The sequence below is a fragment of the Acinonyx jubatus genome, chromosome D3 (genome assembly GCF_027475565.1).
Source record: "Acinonyx jubatus isolate Ajub_Pintada_27869175 chromosome D3, VMU_Ajub_asm_v1.0, whole genome shotgun sequence".
In the NCBI taxonomy this organism is placed as follows: Eukaryota; Metazoa; Chordata; class Mammalia; order Carnivora; family Felidae; genus Acinonyx; species Acinonyx jubatus.
The window spans coordinates 5,445,509-5,469,959 of NC_069392.1; the positions used below are offsets into that span (position 1 = coordinate 5,445,509).

The 24,451-nt window shown below is 61.0% G+C and overlaps 1 protein-coding gene across 25 annotated transcripts in view; it reads left to right on the forward strand.

Annotated features, from left to right (window-relative positions):
• Nucleotides 1–24,451, forward strand: part of NCOR2 (nuclear receptor corepressor 2) — a 212,196-nt gene that overhangs the window by 9,558 nt on the left and 178,187 nt on the right. For 24 of the 25 annotated variants that reach the window (XM_053206160.1, XM_053206157.1, XM_053206158.1 and 21 more), the window contains exon 2: nt 20,904–20,950. The gene's annotated coding sequence lies outside the window, so the exon portion shown is untranslated. Of the gene's footprint in view, nt 1–20,903; nt 20,951–24,159; nt 24,315–24,451 lie in introns of those variants that run through there. The other variant, XM_053206155.1, reaches the window with a different exon arrangement.

The window sequence follows — 24,451 nt, forward strand, 5'->3', positions numbered from 1 at the left end:
CTGGCCTGGAGCCGGGCCCGGCGGGAATCAGGGGCCCCCTTCAGGGTCCCGAGGCCTGGGGCCAGGCTCACCTGGTGGGGTTCTGGCGGGCAGTGGCTGTGCGGGTGGCTCGTGGGTGGTTCCTGTGACCCGGTGTCGGGGGGCGTGTAAGCAGGGGGCGGGCAGCTGCCCACTTTCACTTGCCCCCCGGCCCTCCCTCTCTCCTACGGAACAGTTTAGGTATTTTCGCTTTCCCCGTCTCTGCTCCCTGCACCCCATCGAGGCCATCGTACTGGGTCGAATGGTGTCCCCCAAAGTCATGTTCCGCCACAACTTCAGGATGGGGCCTCGTGTGGAAATAGGGTTGTTGCAGGTGTAATAATGTAGGATGAGGCCATGCTGGAGACGGGTGGGCCCCAAATCTAACATGATGGGTGTCATTTTTTTAGTGAGACACACACACACACACACACACACACACACACACACACACACGGGAGCGCTTGGGGGCGGGGCAGAGAGAGAGGGAGAGAGAAGATCCCAAGCAGGCTCCACACTGTCAGCTCAGAGCCTGACGTAGGGCTTGAACCCACGAACTGTGAGATCACGACCTGAGCTGAGATCAAGAGTCGGATGCTTAACCGACTGAGCCGCCCAGGAGCCCTGATGGGAGAGAGAAGAGCAGGCCTCGTGAAGACGGGGCAGAGATTGGAGTGATGGGTCTCTGAGCCTAGAGGGCTGAGGATTCTGGGCTGGGAGATTCATGGAGCCGACACCGCCCCCCCCCCCCCCCCTCCGCCCCTTGTCTCTGGAGGGAACCACCCTGCTGATATCTGCACAACTGTGAGTTCTGCAGAGCAGAGCTAGGTGCCTGGGGTTTGGGATAATAAGGAGTCAAGCCTCAGTTTCCCCATCCATTAAATGGGCACAGTCCGACGACTTGTCCCTGGAAGCTGCTGAGGGGTTGAGCGAGGTCATGCTTGCGAGGGCTTGCTGCCTTCTCTTGGTGAGAGCACAGAGAAAGACCTCGGCCAGCTCAGCACGTGTGCTGTTGGCATTTTCGGTTTGCTGAATGGATATTCTCTGTGCCATGTTTTTGGAGCAAGGTTGGGACATCACAGCCAGACGACCCCGGGTGCCTGGGGTACCTAAAGCCTGTGTTCCATGAGTAGGCGGCCTCTGGGTACTACTGTGGCCTGAGCTGGTTCCTTTCTGGCTTGTGCGCCCTGCCACGCCCCCTTCCCAGGAAGGGAGCTCTGCAGGGGCGCAAACTAGGCAGCCTTTAGGGGGATTCTGGGGCCTTTGGGACATACCTGCTGTCTGGCGAGTGAGGAGAGAGACTCATTAACTCCAGGAAACCCCGGACCTGAGGACTCCTCCTCCTTTTCTTGAGCAGAGTTCTTCTTTCGCCCCGGTGCCTCAGTTTCTGCATCTATAAAATGGGGATAGCTATATTTCCTGCCTCATGGGGGAGTGGGGTGAGTTAGGGTGTTGGGGGTGACCTCTGATGACCTGTTGTGGACAAGTGTGCACGTCAGCTCCCTCCCCACCGTCTGCGTCTGGTCTCTGGGCAGGGCTGGGCCGGGCCGGGGGGCTCGGGAAAAGGCCCTGAGCTGGCTGGCGAGACGGGCGTGCTCACCGAGCGCCCATGTTATGGTAGATCATTTAAACCCCATACTAACTCCACGTGGCCAGAACCGTTCTTCCCCCGTTTCATGATGGGGAAACTGAGGCACAGGGTGGTCGTGTCTTTGGTTCAGGGCACACAGCTCGTAAGTGCCTTCCTCGGTGGGCGGTCGTCACAGGCGGGGGCCGGCCTTTCCCTGGGCCTCCCTTTCCCTTGGACTGTGGGTCTGTGGGGCGTGGCCTGGGGCCACCGTGCACAGAGCCCTGGGCGTCTCTGCTCCCCTCTCTGCCCCCACCCGCCCTGTCCCCCTCGGGGTCACCCTTGCAGGCTCCCGGGCCGTGGCCGGCTCTGCCGTGCAGGAAGCTGAGCCCGCCATGTGGAGTATAAATGGCAGCCGCAGCACAGCAGTGGGCAGGAAGCTGCATCCCGTGGCACCTGGGCCCAGCCGCTGCCCCCTTGCCACAGAACCACCCCTCTCCCGTTGGGCACGCCAGGGCGGAGGTGTATGTGCACCCCAAGCCTTGTGCTGCAGGTCTGCTGTGTGACCTTTGGGCCCTCGTTGCCCTCTCTGTGCCCCTGAGCCCCCTGGCCGTGTGTTCAGGACGCCTCTGTGCTTCCTGTGCCGTAAAGAGTGTCTTCAGGGTGTCAGCATGGCGGCCGGGGAGGGGCGGAGGGCAGGGTGGGTGCTTTGACATTGAAGGGGGCTGCGGATGGGTTTTGCCTTGGAGGTGGGGGAGGCTAGTGGGGGGGGATATCCGGGGAGTCTGGGGAGGGGACGCGGGACCTGTCTAGCTGGGTGTGGGGGGACGTGAGGAGACGGGGCTGCCCCGAGGATCCTGGACTGGGACACGGGCCGTGGGGTGGGCACTGGGCATTTGAGACCCATCTCGGCTGCTGGGTTCCCGTGTGGGTTTTGCACCGCCTCTCTGGGCCTCTGTATAACTCCTCAGATTTCCTGGCAGGAGAGAGACGCGCGAGGCTTTCAAGCAAGAAAGAGCCATTTCATCCTGCCCTCTTCCACCTTTTGTGTTTTCACGGTTAATATTGTTAATGTTGTTAGGGGGTGGGGCTCATCTGGTCCTTCTCTGGACCGTCAGGTCCCCGGGGGCCCTGGCTGCTGGACAGGGGGTGGCAGCCGTCGGGGGGAGGGTGCTGACCCGCACCGGGGATGTCCCGAGTGGCTTTGCTGCTGGGCACAGCCCCCGCTGACCACCCTACCCCGGGGTCTGGCTGACGCCAGCTGCGTGGTGAAGGCCAAGATGGCTGGATCCCCTGGACGTTTTTCCGAGCACAAGTGCCCTGCTGCGGGTCAGCTGGACCTTGGGAAGCCTTCCCCTTCCACAGAGGTCATGTGCCTTGTTGGTGCCCGCACCGTTCTTGGCCTAGAGAGCCTGAACGTGGATAAGTATAGGTTTCCGCAAGGAAGCTTCCCTGCGAGCGATCTTGCTGGATTGGGGGATGTGCAATGGGGCCACTGGTGACCGGTCCAAAAAAAGAGAAATAAACCTTGCCTAGGCATATCGATTGCCAAATTATTTGCATTATTTGCTGTCATCTCAGACAGGGAAGTGTCTGCTGATAAGCCACAGGACTCTGCCTGGTTCACATTTTCATCAGAGGCTGGACTCCACACCCTGTGTGTGTTCACCGTACCGGTGACCGGAGCTGGGCATACGCCTGCTCATGCTGCGGGAGCGGAGAGACTGAGTCACAAGGCCCTGGCAGTTGCCTTTTGGAGTTCAGGGTTTGTGGGGGTGGGCTGTAGGAGCAGTTTCCTCGAGGCTCAGAGGTATTTGGGGCCTGTGGTAAGGAGAATGAGGGCTTCTCCCGAAGTTGCCCGTGTCCTAGGAACGGCGACTCGTCACCCCGCGGAGGGGAATTAAGGATGTGGCTGAGATTAAGGCTAGTAAGCAGCTGACCTTGGGATGGGAAGTTATCCCTGATAATCCTGGTGGGCTCTAACTAATCGCAAGGGTCCTTATGTGGAGGAAGCAGGAGGTCAGAGTCACAGAGATTTGCAGACGCCATCCTGCTGGCTTTGAGGTCGAAGGAGGGGGCACGGAGCCAAGGAATGCGGGAACGAACTCTCCCGCGGAGCCTCCAGGAGGAGCACAGCCCTGCCCACACCTTGGCTTTTAGCTCCTGTCAGATCCGGGTCGGACTGCTGACCTCCAGAGCTGTGATAATAAATTGCATGCTGTCTGGAGCCGGCCACGTCCGTGGCCATCGACTATAGCAGCAGGAGGAAACTCATACATAGCCTTGCATCTTCCCTGAGGACCAGCAGCCGGGAGCATTGTGCTCGTTTCGATGCTGCTGTGTCCCCACTGCTGCAGCCAGTGACCTTGGGAGTCAGGTGACTGCTCAGGGTCTGGGCCTTGACCCGGGGCCATGGGTGAGGGGCTTGGCACCAGGAGAGGGGACTGCAAACTGCCAAGCACCATGCTAGGGAAAAAATGGAATGCAAAAAAGGACTGGCGGCAGAGACATGGCCCTTCGGAAGCTTTGGGGCGGGGGAGGCCAGGTTTGCTGGCTTTGTGTGTGTGTGTGTGTGTGTGTGTGTGTGTGTGTGTGTGTGTGTTTCTTAATTCCTTCAAATCCAGTGAGGGTATTTGGCCCCAGTGATGGCCAGAAACAAAATAGGTCCCCAGCCTGTCTGCCAACCCGTGACGAGCCGTGGACGATTCTTCTGGGTGGGGTCTCCCAAGGGACAGGTGTTTCAGATTCTCGGAGCAGACAAGTGACACCACACACTGCTTCCTTCCCGGCTTTATTGAAGAGAGGAAGAAAATGGCCCACACCTCTGGCCCTGAAGGCCTCTGGGCCTGCGTCCAGAAACCTGAAGCCTGCAATTAAATGAAACTAGATCCTTAGGTGGGGAGAGCTTCTCCTGCCCGCAGTGGCTCCAGAGAGCAGGCCCTGGGGACCTGCTGCTCGCGGATGGGCTGTGTGGGGTCGAGGGGGCAGAGAAGCTGTCAGGGAAAGGGGAGAGGGTGGGAATGTGCCAGCCAGCCTTGGTTGAAGAGGCCGGGCTCAGGGCTGCTGGCTAAGGTGGCTGGCTGCCTTTTATTAAAAAAAAAAAAAATTGCAGGCGACTTTCTGGTCACCCGAGTCCTCTCCCTGGAGGCCACCACTTCTCGGCTAGACATGCACTCCTGCTTCTACTGGCCTCTGTGTGGATCCCTGCACGGCCTGGGGCCCTAGCTCGTCTCTGGGCTGGAAAAATGCACGCGGATGTGTCCCTCTGTGTGCGCGCTGTGTCTGCAGTTTGCTATTAAGGTGTGGACTCTGCCGGTTTTGTAGGTCAAAAGCGGTCGAATATCGACAGTTTTTATAGAATTGCACCTAGTAATTTCCTGTCCTTGCTTAGACAGGCGGCGGAGCATGTGGCTGCGAGCAGGGATTTTGATGGTGTGGGTTCCCATCCCCCCATGACCTGTTACCAGCTGTGAGGCTTCGGGCATCGTCTTGCAGCCCTCTGTGCCTCAGTTTCCCTATATGTAACATGGGGGTGAAAACACGACCTGCATTCTACAAGTGTTTTGAGGCTCGGAAGTGTAACATACAAGGCATTGAAAGCCGTATAGCCGTAATTATTGTTACTATTATTATGGTTAATTTTTTGATGTTTATTGTATTTATGTTTTTAAATGTTTTTTCTTATTTATGTTTAATGTTTATTTTTGAGAGAGGGAAGAGAGGGAGGTGGAGAGACAGAGTGTGAGTGGGGGAGGGGCAGAGAGAGAGAGACAGACAGACACAGAATCCGAAGCAGGCTCCAGGCTCTGAGCTGTCAGCACAGAGCCCGACGCAGGGCTCGAACCCACAAACTGCAAGATCATGACCTGAGTTGAAGTTGGATGCTTAACCAGCTGAGCCACTGAGGGGCCCTGATGTTTATTTATTTTTAGAGAGAGAGAGAGAGAGAGAGAGAGAGAGAGAGAGAGCACGAGCAGAGGAGGGGCAGAGAGAATCCCAAGCAGGTTCCATGCTGTCCACGCAGAGCGTGATGCGGGCCTTGAGCTCACAAGCTGTGAGATCATGACCTGAGCTGAAATCAAGAGTCGGACGCTCAACTGACTGAGACACCCAGGTGCCTCTTACTATAATTTTTTAAAATTATGATTTTGTACTGTGTTGCTGCAGTTAGATCTAGGTGATGGATTTTAACTTCTGTACGGATAGTATTTTGTCTTGGGGATACATGACGTACGACTGGTGTGTATTCTCCGGAGATGCCGCTGGGGGTGATTGCAGAGTTTGAACCTTCTCCGAGGGCCTCTGGGTGCTTACGTGCGTCTTGTCTCCTCTGTGTATTCCCGGGAGGGAAATCACTGGCCGGTGGCTCCTCCCGACGTTGCCAGCAGGCTCTGCTCCGGGGGCTGCACCGGCTGACCCTCTCTGCTTTGGGGTGTGGGCCCCCCCTACGGCCAAGCCCTTGGGTGGGGCATGTGGTTTAATAGCTGCCTTGCAAAAAAGACTTTTGATTTTTAGAAGCAGAACAAATGTGTCCTCTCTGAGTTGGAGAATTAAAAACACAAAAAGCCTGCACATAAAAAAATCTGACTGCATCGCCACCACCCTGGAGAGAGAGCGTCGGCATTTTGGTGTATGTGGGTTTTGATGAAAAGGGCCAGCTCTGATCTCTGCTGCCCTGAGGCGACCGTGGGGCGCGAGAGCGGTGAAATATTTGGGTTCTGCGGCCCTTACTCTTAGAGGCCAGAATCCTCATGGGTCGGGCAGGGATTTGGCGGCTCAGGGTGGGGCTTTACACCAGCCGGATCTGGGTCCCGCCGCTGCCCTGCCGTAGCCATGTGACACGGCCCGTGGAACCTCTCCCCTCAGAGCCCTGTGGCCTTGCCTCCTTGCAGGGTTTTTGTGCAGCCCGGTACACAGCAGGTGCTCAATTGATGCTTGAAGGCATGCGGTACGGTGGGGTTCTGACCTACAGGGGCTGTCCTGTTCATCAGAAGGTGTCTAACAGCATCCTTGGTCTCTACCCAGGCAGTCGGTGATACTCCCCACCCATTGGGGCAGCCAGAAATGACTTCTGGGGGGCACAGTCACCCCCTCCCCCCAGGACCCCTGTGGCACATGACGGGGCCTCAGAGAGGACTGTCTGGAAGGCACAGAGGCCCCAGGAGAGTTTTCCTTGGCGTCTGTGTCCAACGTGTAGTTTTTCCTGATTCGGATGCTTTCGTGAAATACCTACTGTGTGCTCGGAGCTGTCCTAGGTGCTGGGACTCGTCCGGGAACAAGGCGGGCATGTGGCCCCCTTCTCGCCCCTGCTTGGCATTGGGACATGGTGGTGACTCAAGGCCTGTTCCTCCCTTGGTCTCCCCCTCTGTGAAATGGGGCCAAGGTTGTCGTGAGGGTTGCAGGTGACCCTCTGAGGAGCCCCGTCACCTCGGGCTGGCTGTTTCCTTTCTAGCTCTCAGTTTCCCCATCTGGAAAGTGGTGTTTGTGGTAGCAGTTAACCTCGTGGGTTGCCATGGGGATTAGCGAGTTCTTTGCTCAGGCACACGCACACAGCGTGTGCTTTGTGATGGGGAGCACAGAAGCTGCAGGCCAGTGTGCAGGCATCTGCCCTTGGGTCATCGCAGCCAGCTGGGCAGGAGTGGGGTGTGCGGGTGGAGCGTCCACGGCGTCCCCTCTGTGCCTGGCCACGTGGGTGGGGGTTTCGGTGGAAGGGAGCTCGGCCGCCCTCCCCCCCAGGCCTATAAGGAGCCGGCTCAGTGGAGATCCCTAAGGCGATTAAGTGGGTTCATTTGATCCGAACGTGAACTTGAGCAGGCAGCTTATCTCCTAGACATGAAAGCCAGGCGAGGAGCCACCTGGCCCAGGCAGGGAGTTCAGGATTTTATCCGCCACACTTTGCCCAGCTGGGGCCTGCGCTGGGGGCTTTTGCCCTCACCTGCCTTCAGCCCCCTTCAGCTGCGGGGTAGGACCGTGTGCTTTTGATGCTGGGCTAATAGTGGCAAAGCACACTCCACAGCCTTTCATTTGACCCTTTCAATCTCATGAGCTAGCGGTGATGATCACTTTCCCCCAGTTACAGGCAAGTAGCTACAGCTCAGAGAGGTCAGTTAACTTTCCCAGGGCCACACAGCACCCCGCCTCCCTGCCTCCCCCCCCCCCCCGCAACAATATTTACAGCATGTCCACGGAAAAATTCCCTTTTGCTCTCAGGCACTGAAATAAATGCCTCCTTCGTACAGCCTTGACTTTACACAGAGTTTAACAACAACAACACGAAAAATCAGTCTGATGCCCCAATTGTAGTATAAAGGGAAATGAAAGTAAGGAACTGCTGTGTCCCTCTCAGAATGAGTAAGTGCAGATTCGAGAGAAGTGAGATCAGAAGGGTTTCAGTACTGGAAACACATGAAAGTGACTTTTTTTTTTTTTTTTTTAAACAGCTAGTATTTGGATTGGTTCTGGTAGGTTTTTTAAATGGCCAGGTCATTTGAAAATTGAGTGGGGAGGGTGACTTTCCTGGCATGGGCCCATTTCGCTGGCCGAGGGCCTGACCAAGGACAGCCAGCATCCTCCCTGTACGTTTCTGAGACGTTCCCGGTGGGGACGGTGCCTCCGAGACCCCCTCAGCCCTAACAGCACGAAGACGGTGACAGAGCAGTCCTGTGCTGTTGTTGCCTGGGCCACTTTGTTCCGGGCTCTTTCTGCAATCATGGTAACGATGCTAATTGCCCTGGAGACCCTCTCTGCTTTCGTATCAGTGACGACAAAAACAGGGGCGTCCGGGTGGCTCAGTCGGTTAAGCGTCCGACTCTTGATTTCAGCTCAGGTCATGGTCCCACAGTTCGTGGGATCGAGCCCCACATCGGGCTCTGTGACTGACAGCATGAAGCCTGCTTGGGATTCTCTCTCTCTCCTTCTCTCTGCACCCCTCCCCTGCTCACACAAGCTCACTCTTTTTTTTTTTTTTTTTTCCTCTCTCTCAAAATAAAGAAATGAACTTAAAACAAACAAACAAACAAAAGACGGTGACGCCAGACCGGGCACTGTGATCCGCCCCCCTCTGCCGCCATCTGGCTTGGATGTGTGCTCTAGCCTCTTCCTGGGCTCTGAATCCATTCTTGTCCCTGAGGTCTGTCCCCTGTGCTGCAGCCAGAGGGACCCTGTCTGAAGGAGGACACTCTTCGGTGCCCGGCCGTCCGGGCCCTGCCTCCTCCTTGGAGAATAAACCCAGGGCCCCCAAGGCCTGCGTGGGTCCTGCTGCCTTCACCGCCCTTCTCGCCCCCCTGGCATGCTCCCTCCTTGCTCACACCCCACTTGCTGTGTGAAGGCCCCCAGTGGATTGATTCCCCTGTGTTTTGGTGGCCTTCCCACACCAAAGGTCACTTTGCAGGCAGCAGGAGCTGCGTCTGTCTTGTCCGCTGCTGGGCGCCCATTGTAGGGGCTCGGTCAGTTTGTGTGGGTGGCCGGATGGGTCCCTTGGCAGCGAGATGGGGCCTGGCTGGGCCAGGTCTCCATGGGCCTGGCCTGGGGGAAGGGGGAGGGTGGGTGCTGGACACAGGGCCCTTGTCCCTCAGCGCCTTCCACTGTGTCTGACGGTACTTCCGGTTGTTAACCCGGCGGGGCAGCGGCTGCCGCAGGCATCGTGGGCAGGGGCTGGAGATGCTGCACACAGAGCAGCCCCCACGGGGAAGAACCATCCGGCCCGAGCGTCCAAGTGCGAGAACCTGGCATCGGGGCCCCAGGAACCCAGCATCTGGGTTGTGCTCTGGGCAGGGGGGGCGGGGCCAACCGAGGTCCCCTTTTCATGCTGTGCCCACGTCTCTGTGGCCCAGAGTGTGTCCCTGGGCAGGGTGCCTAGGCATCCCAGAGCCGCTTGTCGTTTCTGTCACCAGCACAGGGTGGCTGTCTGCCTTCCTGGGTGACATGTCCCACACCTGTAGAGTGCCCGTAGTCTGGCTCCTGTAGCCTCTTCTCTCCCCGGGGCTGAGAGCATCCTGTCCAGTGGCCCCTGTTTACAGATGGGAAGGCCGAGGCCCAGAGCAGGTGAGGAGTTGGCTCATGGTTGCACAACACCATCAGGCCTGGGCCAGGAAGGCCTGAAGTTTGAGCAGGGAAGGCCCCAAAGGGAGGGGACGTCAGCTCTGGGGCCCCGAGGTCCCTTCCCCTCCTGCCAGCTGGCTCCTCCCACTGACCAGATTCTACATCACCACAGTCATTATGGTTATTTATTTTATAATTTTACAAAGTTTTAAATATTTCATGTCTACGTGTGTGTGTGTGTGTGTTTACGTGCCTTATGTTGCATTTCTGTATTATAGCGTTTATTTTTCTTGTTTTAAAACTATTTTATTGGGGCGCCTGGGTAGCTCAGTTGGTGAGCATCCGACTCTTGATTTTGGCCCAGGTCGTGATCTCACAGTTCGGGAGTTCAAGCCTGGGGTCGGGCTCCACGCGGGCAGTGCAGAGCCTGCTTGGGATTCTATCTCCCTCTCTCCCTCTCTCTCTCTGCCCCTCCCCTGCTCTCACTCTCTCTCTCTCTCCCTCCAAGATAAATAAACTTAAAGAAGTACATTCTCGGTCTATCCATACGATGAATACTATTCAGTCATCACAGGGAATGGAGTGCTGATGCGTGTCTAATGCGGACGAATCTTGAAAATGTCTACACGAGAGAAGCCGGACACAAAAGGCCACGTAGTGTGTGATTTCGTTGATAGGAAACGTCCAGAACGAGCAGACTCGTAGAGAGAGGGGCCGAGGAGTGGTTGTGGGGGGCTGGGGAACGCGTGACGGCTCACGGGTCGGGGCTTTCCTTTCCTTTGAGGTCCGGGAAGTGTTTTGGAACTAGACGGGGGTTGTGGTTGCACCACATCGTGAATGTCATCGGTGGCACTGAATTGTTCACTTTGACGTTCCGTGCATGTCACCTCAAGAGAGAAACACACACAATTCGGGAACTGAAAAAGATAGGTGCTTGCTGAGCTCCTCCCGTCTGCCAGGCGCCCTATGCGTTTGCTCACCGAGTCTGTTCGTCAGTCCCCAGGAGGTGAGAGTTTCCATTTCACAGGCAAGGGGCCGGCTCAGAGATGTTAAGCAAATGCCCAGTGCCACACAGCTAGGAAGCGGTGGAACCAAGACTGGAAGCAGGGCGTGGGGCTGGACCCTGAGGCCCCCCACGTGTGTGGCCTGTGGCCTCCCCCGTGGGCTAAGCCCAGCCAGAGATCTGGTAATAGTCTGTGCCTGCTGTCGTCTCCTGCCAGCTTGCCCTCCAGCCGTGGACACCCCCGAGGGGCAGCGCTCCTCTGGGGCTGATGGGCCCCGGGGCGGGGTGGGGGGGGGGGCGGGCACTGTGTTGGGGGTGAGCGTGGGTGGGATCCGGCAGCTCTGGGGCCAGTTCACGTGCAGGGTGCGTGGAGCGTTGCTCGCTTTCTTGCGCCCCGAGAGGACCCCGGGCACAGTGAGCTTTTCGTCGCCCCTTGTCCCCCACCCCCACCCCCACCTGTCTACAGTAGCAGGAACTTTCCAACACAGGGCATGGTGCTGTGATTCAGCGAGGCTCACTCTGGGGAGCACGGGGTGGGGGAAGGGACGGGGGACGGGGGAGGGGGGCCCTGGGCTGTTTTCAGTTTCCGCTGAGTTTCTCGCTCTGACTCAGTGCTGCCTCTGGCCCCAGTGACCTGGCTTCTGAACACCTGCTGAGCCGAGTTCATGCTCCTATGAGCCATCATAAAGAACCAGGTTTGAGGCTGCTTCCTTGCTGGTTTCCTTGGGCCTCAGTTTTCCCATCTGTGGACGGGGGGCACGGAAGGACGTGTTTATTGATGTTTTGCACATGGATCAGTGGATGTGAGGGGGCGGCCGCACGTGTCTGGGTGTGCGTGGAGGGATTTGGTGCAGAAACAAGGGGCTAAAAGCCAGTGGAGGCTGATGGGGGAGGCCCATGCCCTGCACCAACCCCTCCCTCCTCCCAGATCCCGGATGGAGTGCGTGTAGGTCAGGGCCCTTCTATTCTCCAGGATGACCAGCTGCCAAGCCCAGTGGGTGAATGAATGGTGGCCACTGAAGCCTTATTCTCCCACCGGGTCCTGCTGTGGAGGCTGGGACAGGAGCCTGTGTCTTCTCATCACAGCCTGGCTCAGGGGCTGAGTGTGGGTGTCCGAGGTGCTGAATGGGATTGGGGGCGGAGCTCTGGCTCCTGGGGAGCTGGCCTGACCAACCCCAATGGCAAGTTTGAGCTGAGCCCCTGAACTGAGCTTGAATGGTGCTGTGCGTGCCGGCCTACAAAATAGCCCGCGGCATCATCCCCGTTTTATAGATGGGGAAACTGAGGTTCAGAGAAGCGAGGTGACCCCTCAGGCTTTTCAGAATGGCAGAGCTGAAGTTTGAGCCCCAGCCGGCCTGATTTTAGCCAGTCTGGTTATTACCCTTTTACAGCAGAAGAAACAGCCTCAGTGAAGTTCGGCAACAGGTGTGGGGCGGTCACCCAGCTAGAGCATGGGGCACTTGGATTGAATCCGGGGCTCAGGCCGGTCCTGGGCTTCGGGGACTCTGTGTTGGGCTCCCTTACTGGGCCTTACTGTTCCCGTCTGTGCAGTGAGCACCGCCCGAAGGACTGTGTGGCCCCTCCCCACGCACAGATCACACAGGCAGGAGCCGGGGCGGGGGTTGGGGCCAGGGCTGGTGTTGAGGGTGGGGAAGGCGTCGGTGGAGGGTTGAGCCCAGCCAGTGGGGGAGCGTGAGGCCAGGAGAGGGAGGGGGAGGAAAGGACGACGGAGCAAGTGTGCAAGGACCTGATCCCTCTCCGGACCAGGTCAGTGGGAACCATCCTGTCTGCCCTGGGCTGCTGGAGTCCCTGGAATATCCCCTGGGCCTCGGGTGACAAATCTCTTTCACCGTCTCTTGACCTGGACAATTAATTGCTTCTGGCGATCGATGGCCCCCCTGCTCTCCCAGGCAGCCCCCAGCCCCGCCCTGCAGCCACTAATGGCCCAGACCCTGCTGGGGGCGGGGGGGGGGGGGGGGGGGCGGGGCGGAGACCGAGAAGGCTCTGGTCTGCCTCCCAGCCGACCAGCAGGATCCAGTGCCTGAAACCGCCTCTTTGTGGGAAACTCAGCTGCTAACCTTTTGGGACGCTTGCTTTGTGCCTCTCGAGGGTGCAAAGACTGAATTATCTCTACAGAGAGCCTCTGAGGGGGGGGCCGCTGACGGGCATCCAGAGGCTTCTGGAAGTTTCCAACCCAGGCAGTCCCGGGGCACCACGCCCCGAGAGCCTGCTCTCTTGGCTTCCGCCCCACAGGGGGCTCCTGCCGAGGCGAAGTTGTGTGGTTACAGGGATGCCTGGGCGCAGCTGTGGGGAGCCTGGCTGAGCTTTCCTGCTTGTGCCTCATCGCCTCCGTCTGTAAAGTGGGGAGGGTCGTAGGGCTGTTGTAAGAATTAGCCAGTCAATAAGCACAAAGGGCTGGGTGGTGTGCCTGGCACAGTGTAACCCTCGGGTGGGCGGGGGGGGGGGGCAGCTCCTGGTCCCTGTGGGCCGTCGGTGCTGGTGGAGGACAGACAGATGGACGGACAGATGGCTTCTCCGTGCTGCCGCCTCCGCGGGCCCGGAGGGAAGCCCCTGGCCCTCCTGGCCTGGCCTGCCCTGCCTTGGCCTGCGCTGGGCCGGAAGCCAGGCTGCCGGAGCTCTGCGCCTGGGCCCCCGGCCGCCCCCCTTCCCTCCAGAAACAGTCGATACCCCGGCTCCTTCCTGGCGTCTGATTTCTCCTGTTGGTTGCCGTCTCCGTAGATGGCCCCGTGCCCCGGGCGAGGAGATGGGCAGGAGGCTTTGGAGAAGCATGTCTGGGGCTCAGCTGGGGGTGTGGAGGGTGGAGGACTGGTTCCAGTCCAGGTTCCAGTCTCCCCTCCCCTCGAGGGCTGTGCCATCTCGTGGGCTGCTGAACCTCTCTGGGCCTCGATTTCCCCATCTTGGAAATGAGATCAGGACAGCGTCCCCCTTGCTGGGCCATGGGGATGGCCCAGGGCCTGGCAGTGGGCGGGCCGGTGTGGTTGTGTGCACTTGGGGGCGGGGGTGGTGCTCCGGCAGTGTCCTGCCTTCTCTCCCTGACCCCTTGAGCCCCCTCCTTGCCTGGACCGTGGGTCCCCTTGAGTGGCCTCCGCCCCCCTTGGTTGAGCCACATGCCCCTTTGGACCGAGCAGCCCCCAGCCCCGCCCTGCAGCCACTAACGGCCCCCCTCCCTGCCGCCCCTTGCCTCCTTTGTCCTACCCAAGGCCCCGTCCACTTACATCCGCTCCCCTGGCCTTGATGTGGCTGCCCCTGTCCTGGGAGGTGGGGGAGGGATGGGGAGGAGAGAGCTCAGTGTGGCCCGCGTGCCCCCGCCTCCGGCCCCCCCAGCAGCTGCTGGCTGCCGCAGTCCGGTGGGGAATCAGAGACCCGGTGAACTCCCGGTGATTGCCTCTCTGCAGCTTCTAGGAGAGCCGGCGTGGGCCGGCACGCCTCAGCTGTCACTTGAGAAGGAAAATAAAATGTCCCAGTGGCTTCTAAATGGAAGGGCTGCGGAGCCTGCCTCCCGCCCCGGCTGTCTGGGCTGCTGGCCACCACAGTGAAGGGGATGGGCCACCCCTGGCCCCTGTTGACCTGATGTGAAAAGATGTGCCAGGTGGCCCAGGCGGCCCTCCTTCGGTCCTCCTCGGCCTCCTCCCACCCCCAGACGCCTCGGGGCCCTGGCCTGCTTCCAGCCTGGAGCCTGGATCATATTGTGCCTGAAATCCCCGAGATCCAACCTGCAGGGCGCACTTGGGGTCCCTTGGGGGCCGGTGCCTGGATCTGGGGGCCCCTGGGGTGCAGCACAGGGCCTCTGTAGAGCTCTCTGGCGCGGCTGACTCTGCTGGCCGTTGTGGCCATGAGGAGGCTCTCGTGGCCGTCCCTTTCCCTTTCTCAAAGGGGCGGGCACTGCAGTGGCCCCTGGGCTTCAGGCGGTTTTGTAGGACTTGACCTGCTGAGCGGGTTTGAAGTGGGCAGGTACAGGCTGTAGCCGGAGCATCCCCCTCTGAGGGCTGGGGGCTGAGGGCCCTGCCCCGGAGCAGCAGAGCTGGGCAGGGGGACCTGGTCCCAGCCCTGCCCGCGGGCGGCCCTGGGCAGGAGGTGATGACTGGGAGTCATCCCGGGGAGCAGGGATGCCGCGGGTGAGTCGTGGCACCTGCTCCTTGTAGGGCCCCGGTCTGTGCCTCTGCACTGCCTGTGGGGAGCATCGAGGGCACCCTGCCCTCTGGGGGGGGACCCCTGAGGTATGTGGCAGCCGGCTGTATGGTCCCCTCTTGGAACCTCAGTCTATCCACCGGGGGGAAGGGTGGGAGCGGCTGCAGAGGCCGCAGGAAGGGTTACGTTGGATCGGTCACCAATGCCTGGCCCAGAACCTGAGCTAACATGGGGAGAGGGCGCCCCCGACGGTGACATCCCCCACGCTCAGCCCTCCCCCGCCCCGTGCAGGGCTGAAGTCCGCTTGGGCTCCTGTCCTGACTTCTCCACTTCCTTGGGCCTCAGTTTTCTCCTCTGTAAAGTGGGGACAATGAAGAAGCTGTTTGAAGGGTCGTCGGAGTTAAGGAAGTAAAGGCTCAGCCCGGGGCTGTCCCTGAGCAGCTAAACGTCAGTTGCGACCACGCTTACGATCAGTTTTGTGACCTGCTGCCAGGCCGGATGCTGCCGAGCGTGAGGGAGTGAGGGCTGCCTGGAGGAAGAGGGCCGCTGGGCTTGTACGCGAGGGTGGGACTCCGGTGGGTGTGGGGGGTGGATGGGGGGTGCTTGTCTGTGGGGAGAGGGGGTTGGTGGAGGACAGCACAGGCCCAGGGCCCCGCTGTGTGCCAGGTCTGTTTGAGCTGGTTGGGCCCTCTGGGTGCCAGGCCATCTCTCAGCTGCACACCATACTGTTGGCACTGGCCCCTCCTCTGTACCCAGCCTCTTCTACTCTGAGCCTCGCCTTGCTGGTTGCATTCCGAATCTGGCTTTGGGTAAAGACTTGTGGCCTCAGACGGAGCAGGTCCTTTCCCGGGGGCCCCAGGGTCTGTTATAAGGGTGGCCAGACAGGGCCTTTGGGCAGAGTGGGTGGCTGTGAGGGCCCGAACGTGCCTGGACTATCAGGAGAGGCTTACTCATTGTGGTGGGGGGGGGGGAGGGGGGAGGGCATGATGGGGCTGGGCTTTGAGGCATATGTAGGAGTTCTCTGGAGAGACCACTTGCTGTCAGGTGTTCCCGGGCAAGCTGTGGGCACAGACCTGTCTGATTCGGGCCTCAGTCTGCCTCACTGTGAAACGAGCACGTCAGGGAGGAGTTTGCAGGGCTCCTAGGAGAGTCAAGAGAGGGTTCTCGCTTTTGACTTGCTTCCAGCTGAGACCCTTGGGACGGGTGAGCGACCGTTCCGTGCTTCATCTCTCCCCCTCTCTCGGGAGCACTGCTCTGAGGGCCCCGCGTGGTGACAAGTTGAAAGTGTTTGTCGCGACAGTAGGTTTCTTGGGCACCTGCGCCATGCTGGGCGCTGTCCTGCGTTGGCTTATTCAGTGGGCACCGCGCCCTGCGTGGGGGGCGCTGTCACCACCCCTCAGGTTACAGACGGGGAGTCCGAGGCGCCGGGAGATGAAGTGACTTGGGTACCCAGTGCAGAAGTGGCTTGAGCCGGGCCTGGAAGGAACCCAGGCTCGCCCCCCAGCCCCAGCTTGCCCGTCGTCTGCAGGCCCTGCGGGTGCTCCATCGACACCTGCTGTCCTTCATAGGACACCTAGGGAGCGTGTCTCCTGGGGCCCTGCCCAGGGTGCTGCCCGCCGTGGCTGGAGGCTGGGAGGGGGCTGGGCTGGGAGGAAGGATTTCTTCTGTGCGTTCGTGGGGGCCGGGGGCTGCTTTTAGCAGCCTGCTCCTGGAGCAGGTGGAGGTAAAAGCCTGGCATCACCAGGGCCTTGAGGGGCTGGCAGGCTGGGCCTGGGCAGGAGGCCCCTGCCTCCAGGAAGCCCTCAGGGATTGACCTGGCGGTGTCCTCGCTGGCCCTGCCTCACGCTGCTCCTACCCAGTTTTGGGTTAGGTCAGAGTGTGCCACTCCAGTCCTGTGACCTTGCCCTGGAGATAAAGCCCAGGTTCTCTTCTCCACCTTCCGGCCCTGCTGGCTGCTTCCAGCTTAGCTGGTTCCCACCTCTAGGCCTTTGCATGTGCTGTGCCTTCCTCCTGGGTGCCCTTCCTGCTTGTCTCTGCGGGCCCAGCTGCCCCCTGACCTTCGGCCCTGGTCTCCTGTGGCCCCTCCTGGGGAGACCTTCCCCGATTCCCTGCCCCCTCCCCCTCCCCGTCATTATCGCGGGTTCCTTCTGGTTTCTGTCCGTCCCTGCCCTCCGAAGCCAGCCTGGTCACGTGTGGGTGTGGGTGCCTGTGGCTGTGTCCACCCAGAACCGTCATCTTTTGTATTCATGGCTGCGTCCCCGGGCAGGAGCTTTGTCAAGCCGAAGGGTGATGGTGTCCTGGTCCAAGCAGAATATCTACCTTGGGGTTTGAGCCCTGGCTGCTCTCCTCTCCCAGCTCTGTGGCCTCGGGCCTTGTGGCTCCCTGTCTCTGAGCAGAGTGGATGGACACTTCGGGCTGGCCTCCGTGGCTCGGGTGATCTGGGCAGGCTTCCTGGAGGAGGAAGAGCCGGCGTTTGTGCTAGGTCTGGGAGGGCAGAGAAGGAGGGCGAGGGTGCATTTGGCAGAGGCCTGAGGGGGGAGGGGCAGGTCTCAGCCCCTGGGCCCTGGGGGCCGGTGAGATACGTGAGCGAGGGTTGCGGTGGGTTTGGGAGAGGGAGCCCTCCCTGGATCCGCTTTGCCGGGAGACAAATCTGGTCAGCCCCTGGGAGAGGAGGGGGACAGGGAGGGGCTGGAGTTCAGCCTGTGTGGCCTGGGCCGGGCCAGGACGGTCCGGGGTGGGGGTGGGGGGTGGATGGGGAAGGGCGCCCGGTCCCCCGTTGCCCAGCGAGTGAAGCCTGCGTGGTGTGAGCAAGAGGGAGGTGCCCGTGAGCGTGGGCCGGGGGGAGCACACGTGAGTGGACGGGGCACCGAGCCGGCGGGCGAGCGGCCGAGGGTGTGCATGGGCGGGAACAAGTGCATGCGTGTGAGCACCGGCATGGGTGAGGGCGAGGGGTGTGGGGTGCGGCCGGGCCCCGGTGGCTGCTCCCTGGCCTGTCGGGCATGGGGCTTCGTGGCGTCCCCTCCCGGAGAGGACCCCGGCTGAGGGCGTTCCTGGGGTGCGGCTCTGTCCGGGGAGGTGCGAGCCCTGTCCCTGCTGTGGGAGCTCCCCCACGGCCATCTGTGCCCGGCCTCGCGCCCTGGCCCCCACCAGCCAGGGAACGTGGGCCTGGTTTCGAATCCCAGCCCGTTCGCTTTGCGGCTGTGTGACCTTGGGGCAGTTACCTCCAGTCTCTGAGCCTCGGCTGCCCGGGCCGGAAAACGGAGGCCCCGGCTGGTCGTGAGGATCACACGAGGCGCCGCTCGGGAAGCAGTTGGAACGCAGACAGGGCGCAGGAGGCAGGCCGTCTCTCTCCTTCCCTCCGCTGCCCAGAGCTGACCGGGGCTCCCCGTCTGCTCCCCCATCCGAAGTGGGAAGCCAGTCTCCCCCCGTTCCCGCCCAGTGGGTTCTGTTCTCCACCCGTCCACCTCTCCCGCCTCCGCGGGTGGCCCGCCTAGACGGGCCCAGGAGCCTCCCCGGGCCACCCGCTTCCACCCCCGCGCACTCTCCACTGCACGGCTTGCAGAAGCCTCGAGGGGGTCTCACTGCCCTGGGGCTGAAGCCACTGTCTGCAGGGCTCTTTGTGACCAGCCGTGTCTCCCTGCGTCCGCGCAGGGAGTTCAGTCTGTTCCAGCCGTGGCTCCGGGGTCCTTCCCACCCCAGCGCCTTGTCCCGCGTTCTCTGCCCCCGACCGCCCCCGCCGCACCTTGCGCCCTCTCCTGGGAAGCCCCGGTGAATCCTCTAGGTTGGGATCCACTCTTGGGGCTTGTTGTTGCTCAGTCATGATGCTCAGTGTCTCCCCTTGGGGCCGTGTGACCCTGGGGCTGGCCGGGCTGGTCTTGACCCCACGCTGCCCGGGGCTGTGTGTCTGGCTGGCGGTTGGAGAAGGAGCCGGCTGGAGACGGGAGGAGAAGGCAGAAGGTAGGAAGGAGGGGGGCCAGGGCCCCCAGCTGTCGCTTGCAGGGAGCGCCCGCTGGGCCTGACCTTGCTTGAGCCCTTTACGGGACCCTTGGGAGCCCAGATCAAGATGGCCATGGGGACGTCCCTGGGCCCTCGCCCTTCCCAGCTTTCCTTTGAGGCCGGTCTCTGGAGCGGCAGCAGGAGGCAGGACCAAGTGCCAAGCCTGGGGGCATCGTAAAAAAACAAAACGAAACTTAGCAAAAAAAGAAGGCGATGGAGAGAAGGGGTGGGTTTGTCTCCCATGAGCCTCCTTCAGCTGCCCCTTTTAGGGGTCTTTGGGATCTGAAGGGCCTGCCTGGGCAGACAGGCTCTTGGGGCGTCGCCACCAGCCCGTGGGTAATGGTAGCACCCAGCGGTAATTGAGCGCCTGCAGGGATCCACTCTGAGGCCAGTGAACTTACCACCGTTCCCACTTTAGAGATGGGGACACTGAGGCACGGGAGGTGAAGCCACTCCTCTCCAGCTAGAAGGGGCAGAACCCCTGGTTGGAACCCGGGGAGCTTGGCTGCGGAGCCCGAGCACTGCGTGGAGCTGTCCCCAGCATTGTGAGAGCAGGTGTCCCTGGTGCCACTTGCCTCTGATCCCTGGGGGGCAGCACAGGTGGAGAAGAGGCTCCTTACGGCCCCCTGGATACCGAGATGTTTGCGCATGAGTGGGCCAGAGGGCCGTCGTGGGGAGAGGGCCCACTTTCTGGATGGGAAAACTGAGCTCAGAGAGTGCCGGGGGTTTGCCCAAGGTCACAGCCATTAGTGGGAACAGAACGAGGTTTCTGGACTCTCTCCCCAGTGCTCTGCCCATTAGCCTATTTTTTTTTTTTTTTTTTTGCTTCGTGCAGAAGCTAACACGATAAAGAACGCAAACACCCATGGTTGCAAATTAGTGAATAATTATAAAGGGGACACCACGTGGCCACCTGCCTTCTCCCCGGTGGTGATCAGCGTCCTGGCTTCTGTGGGAGGCCCCTTCATCCCGTGCTGGTGTGACCACCTCTGTGGACCTCTCTCTCCCTGCGCAAGTCGAACGTGGCCTTTCTCAGAATCATCTGCGGGGACCGTGTGCTGCCCTTTGAACCTGGCTGTGCTCAGCCCGTTAGCCTGTGGTTCCCCCTTCCGGTTGTGTGCTCCCGTAGCTTGTCATGTTGTATTGTGGAGGAGATATTCCGGGGTGCACCTGTTGCTGGGCAGCTGGGTTGTCGTCAGTTTTTTCTTTTTAATGTTTATTTATTTTTGAGACAGAGCAAGTGTGGGCGTGGGGGAGGGGCAGAGAGAGAGAGAGAGAGAGAGAGAGAGAGAGAGAGAGAGAATCCCCGGCAGGTCCCGCACTGTCAGCACAGAGCCCGACGTGCGGCTCGATCCCGTGAACCCCGAGATCATGACCTGAGCCGAAACCAAGAGTCAGGATGCTTAACCGACCGAGCCACCCAGGCGCCCCGGTTTTTTTGTGATTATAAAGCTGTTACGGACACGGGCCTGGAGTCTTTGTGAGGAGCCGTGGTTTCGTTGGTCACGTGTAAAGGCCCAGGGGTGGGATTGCTGGGTCCCGTGGTCGCGAGACACTTGGTGCCTGTCTGTCTGTGATCTCAGCCGTCCAGGTGGCCGTGTCGTGGGCTCTCAGTTTTAACTTGCGCTTTCCCGAACGACCAGTGACATCGGGCACCTTTTCATAAGCTTCTGGGCCGTCTGTATCCACTTTTGTGAAGCATCTCGGGTTCGCTGTCTCTTTCTTGTTTCTTTGTGGGTGTCCTTTATTCTGGACACTTGGGATGGGGGGGTTCACCGTGATCGGGGCCCGCAGCTCCTCGGTGGCCCTGCCGGGGTAGAGGCTGCCTTATAACCACACGGCCCGGGTTGGGACCCCAGCTTGGTGACTTCCTAGTGGTGGGACCGGGGGCGCGAGACTTTGATTCTCGGAGGCTCGGTGTCCCTCTCCGTCAAGTGGGGTGGCCGTGCCCGCCACGCGGCCCACGGGGTGCTGGTGGCGGAGTGCTCGGCCCGACCGTGCAGGGCATCGGGCTTGGACCACGGGCTTTGCCGCCCCTGCCCACACGCCGACGTGGCCGTGCCATCCGTGGCCCGCGTGTGGTAGGGGCCGCTGACTCTTCACTAACAAGGCTTCTCTTTTCTCTTGCAGGTCTCCCGGGCTCTTTGAGGACTCAGCGTCACCGGAGGCCGTTTCTGGTAGGTTCACGTCTGTCCCCTCTCACTGTGTCTCTAGCAGATTCGCATCGCCGGGACCTCCTCATGCGCGGGGTCGGGAGTCGCCGGGGAAGCCAGGCTCCTCCTGGTGGATGGGGTTGGGGGCTCGGTGTGGCCTTGTGGGGTGGGACCTGGCACCCCAGGGTTGCTCAGGGTGGGGAACACCTTGGGGGGGGCTGGGGGGGTCCCCTGGGGATGGCGCATGACGGCCAAGAGAAGGGGCGGTCCCTGGCAGTGTGGATGTGGGGTGGTGGGCTTTCTCTGTCTTGGGGTTCAGGGCCCATCGCGTCTGTGCTCCGAAGGTGGCTGCAGGCTTGGGGAGGGTGGGGCCTGTGGAAGGGGTCGGGGCAGCAGCTGATGCACAGGGCTGCACAGGCGTCAGAACGGACCTTCGGCCTCGTTTTACGAGCAGGGAAGCCGAGGCACAGGTAGGTCGCTTGTCCCAGATCGCGGCTGGGAGCTAAGAGCCGGGACTCAAACCTTTGTTGAGCCTCCCAGGGAACCTGGCGGGTTCTGCCCCAACCTGCTCATATGGCAGCAGGCAGACTGGGGCCCGGATGTGGCAGGTCGCCCCTCCACCTGGTCCCTTGGACGGCAGGGCCTCTCCCGCACCGGGGCGACCGGGGCGCGGGCAGGGTTTGGGATGTCAGGGGAGTGGGAAGGCAGTCCGGCAGTGGGTCGTGTGTGGAGCTGGGAATTCGGACACGGGCCTGGCTGGCACACAGCGTCTTTGCTATTTCGCGGATTAGAAAAAAAAGAACGTTTTTAAGTTTATTTCGAGAGAGAGAGACAGAGCATGAGCAGGGGAGGGCAGAGAGAGAGAGCGGGAGAGAGGATCCCAGGCGGGCTTCCCACGGTCATCACAGAGCCCCCGACGCGGGGCTCCCACCCCTGGACCGTGAGATCATGACCCGAGCTGAAATCAAGAGTTGGACGCTTAACCAGCCCAGCCCCCCCAGGCGCCCCTCTATTTACTGAGTTTTACCTGAGAGGCACAGGGCTCCTGAGCGGGGACTCTGCAGTCTGGCTGCCTGAGTGCAGATCTCTCTCAGCCACTTATTATCTGCGTGACCCTGGGCAACACTGCCCTGTGCCTCGATCAATCAAGTCTCCCCCAGGATTGGTGATGAGGGGGCTGTTGCTAAGATTTCAGCGGTTTTGTATTTTTCTTACGCAGCTGGGAGGCTTTGCAGCCGAGGGAGAGGAGTCCACGGCCCCCTCTCCCTGTGCCCGGTCCCCATCCCTGGGGTCGTGGGGCTTGGCTGGGGGAGGACAGACCGCTGACCCAGGCCTGGCAGAGACAGGCCACATCCCAGGAGACCCTGGTGGGCGTGACAGGGACACGACATCCCCGTCCCCAAGACTTGGGGGATTCGGGGGAGTAGAGGGACATGCCTCCCAGAGGGGTGGTGGGGAGGGGGCTCCCGGGTCTCGAGGTGAGCCCCTGCGGAGGGGGCGGTCAGTGGGTGTGGCCTCCTGGAGGTGGCAGCTGGGTCCCTTCCCGTCTCTGGGGCTCTGTGACACTGAGCACCCGTCTGCCCGGGCTCCTGGGCTTTCGTGAGCCTGCGGGGCTTAGCACTCGTTCACTGCTCCCCGCGTCTTTCCCTCTTACCGACAGAGCTGTTCCTCTGGGGGCAGGCAGGGGGTGCCGGCCGGGCCTGGCCCCCAGGAGGGTTGGAGGGCGTCTGAGCAGCCGGCAGAGCCCCCAGGCTGACCCGACAGGGCTGCGATCTGGTGCTTTCTGTCGAGGGACAGCCGGGGTCCCCTGTGCAGCTCCATTCTGCATAGGGGGAAACTGAGGCTGAGAGGTGGGACAGGGTCTCCCTGAGGCCGCAACGCTGGAGCTTTGGTCCTTTTCCCTGATACCCGGCCCCAGGCTGCTGTCCTCAGTTCCGCGGGTGGTTCCGCAGCGGGTGGGCCTCCCGCAGACCCGGGTGTGCCTCTGCTTCTGTGCCTCGGTTTCCTCGTCTGTCAAGTGGGTGTCCTACGGGGGCCGTCGAGGCACTGCTGGGCACACAGCTGGGCTCGGCAGGCAGAGCTGGCTGCTCCCAAGAGGTGTGTGTTGTTCCCTTCGGAAGACAGAACCGTTATTTCTGAAGCACCTACTGTGTGCCAGGCACTGTTCCAGAGGGTAGAGACGGAGCTCTGGGTAGGGTGGAGACAGATAGCGAGCAAGTCACATACCCAGGGTGTCCCGTGGCGGGGGGCGTTGGTGCCAGGAGCCAGCAGAGAAGGGGCGGGGAAGTGTGTGGGCGGGCTGGGGGCTGCTTCAAATGGGGGTGGTCAGGACGGTCCCACTGGAGAAGGTGACATATGAGCCAAGACCTGCTGGAGGGGAGGAAGGGAGTGTGTGGGTCTCTGGAGGAAGAGGGAACAGCTCGTGCAAAGGCCCTGAGGCAGTGTGGGACGGGCCTCTGGGTTTGCAGGAGGCCGTGTGAGATCTGGGTGGGCTTCTCTCCTTAGTTCCTGAGCCTTTGCGCTCCCCCCGCCCCCCTCCCCCAGGAGGCAGGAGGGCTAAGCAGGCTGGTGGGTTGCCTGCTTCCTGGGCCGGGCCCTGGGCCCCCAGCAGAGGGTCTCCTCTTGCAGGCGGGGAGGAACGGGCCACACTCAGTCCCCCCAAAGTGAGGAACCCCGCCAGGTTTGGGTGTCTTTGAAGTTGAAGGAAGGCAGTCTGGCTGGGGGTGGTTTCTCTTCCTCCTCCTCCTCCTCTGCCCCTTGGTCCTCCATCAATCTGCCTCCCTGGCCTAATGGGGAGCCTTCCTCCCATGGCTGAGTTATCTGCTTGTCATGCCGTGGCCCACCCGAGGACGATAAAAGGGCTTTTTGTCTGCAAGCACTTAGCTTCCTCCTCTGGGGCGATCCATCACGTCTGAGGAAGGAGCGAGGCAGACAGATGGGGGAGGGGGCAGAGGGGGTCCCAGGAGCCCCTGGCGGGACCCAAGTGGCTCCTTAGCCCAGAGACAAGGCCCGTCTGGGGACAGGCAGGGGCGGCTGGGAGGGGGGTCACCGGGGGTGGGCACGGGGGCAGGGCGGATGTATAGACGGAGGGGCTCCTGGATGGCAGCTTGAAGGCCTGTCTGGGACCTCACCTGGGGGGGTGTGGGGGGGCCAGAGCCGGGCGTGGGGGAGCAGACGTTTCTGAGAAAGAACCACAGTGCACGGGTCGCAGGGGACGTGTGTGAAGGCCAAGGGGGACCGGCGTCCAGGGCGATAATGTAACAGCAGCAGCAAACGCTCGCGACCCTCACGTTGCCCGATGCCCCCTTCTCAGCGCCCCGTGGAATTATCTCATTTAATCCTTGGAGTGACCGCACGAGATGGGGATTAATGTCGCCCTGTTCTGTAGGTGAGGAAACCGAGGCACAGGGAGGGGACGTGATGGCACCAAGAGGGCAGGTGGCAGGGGACGATTTGAGCTCAGGCCGCCCGGCCCTGGAATCTTGGTGCCGGAGGAGATGGTGTTTGCGTGGGGGCCCCTGAGCC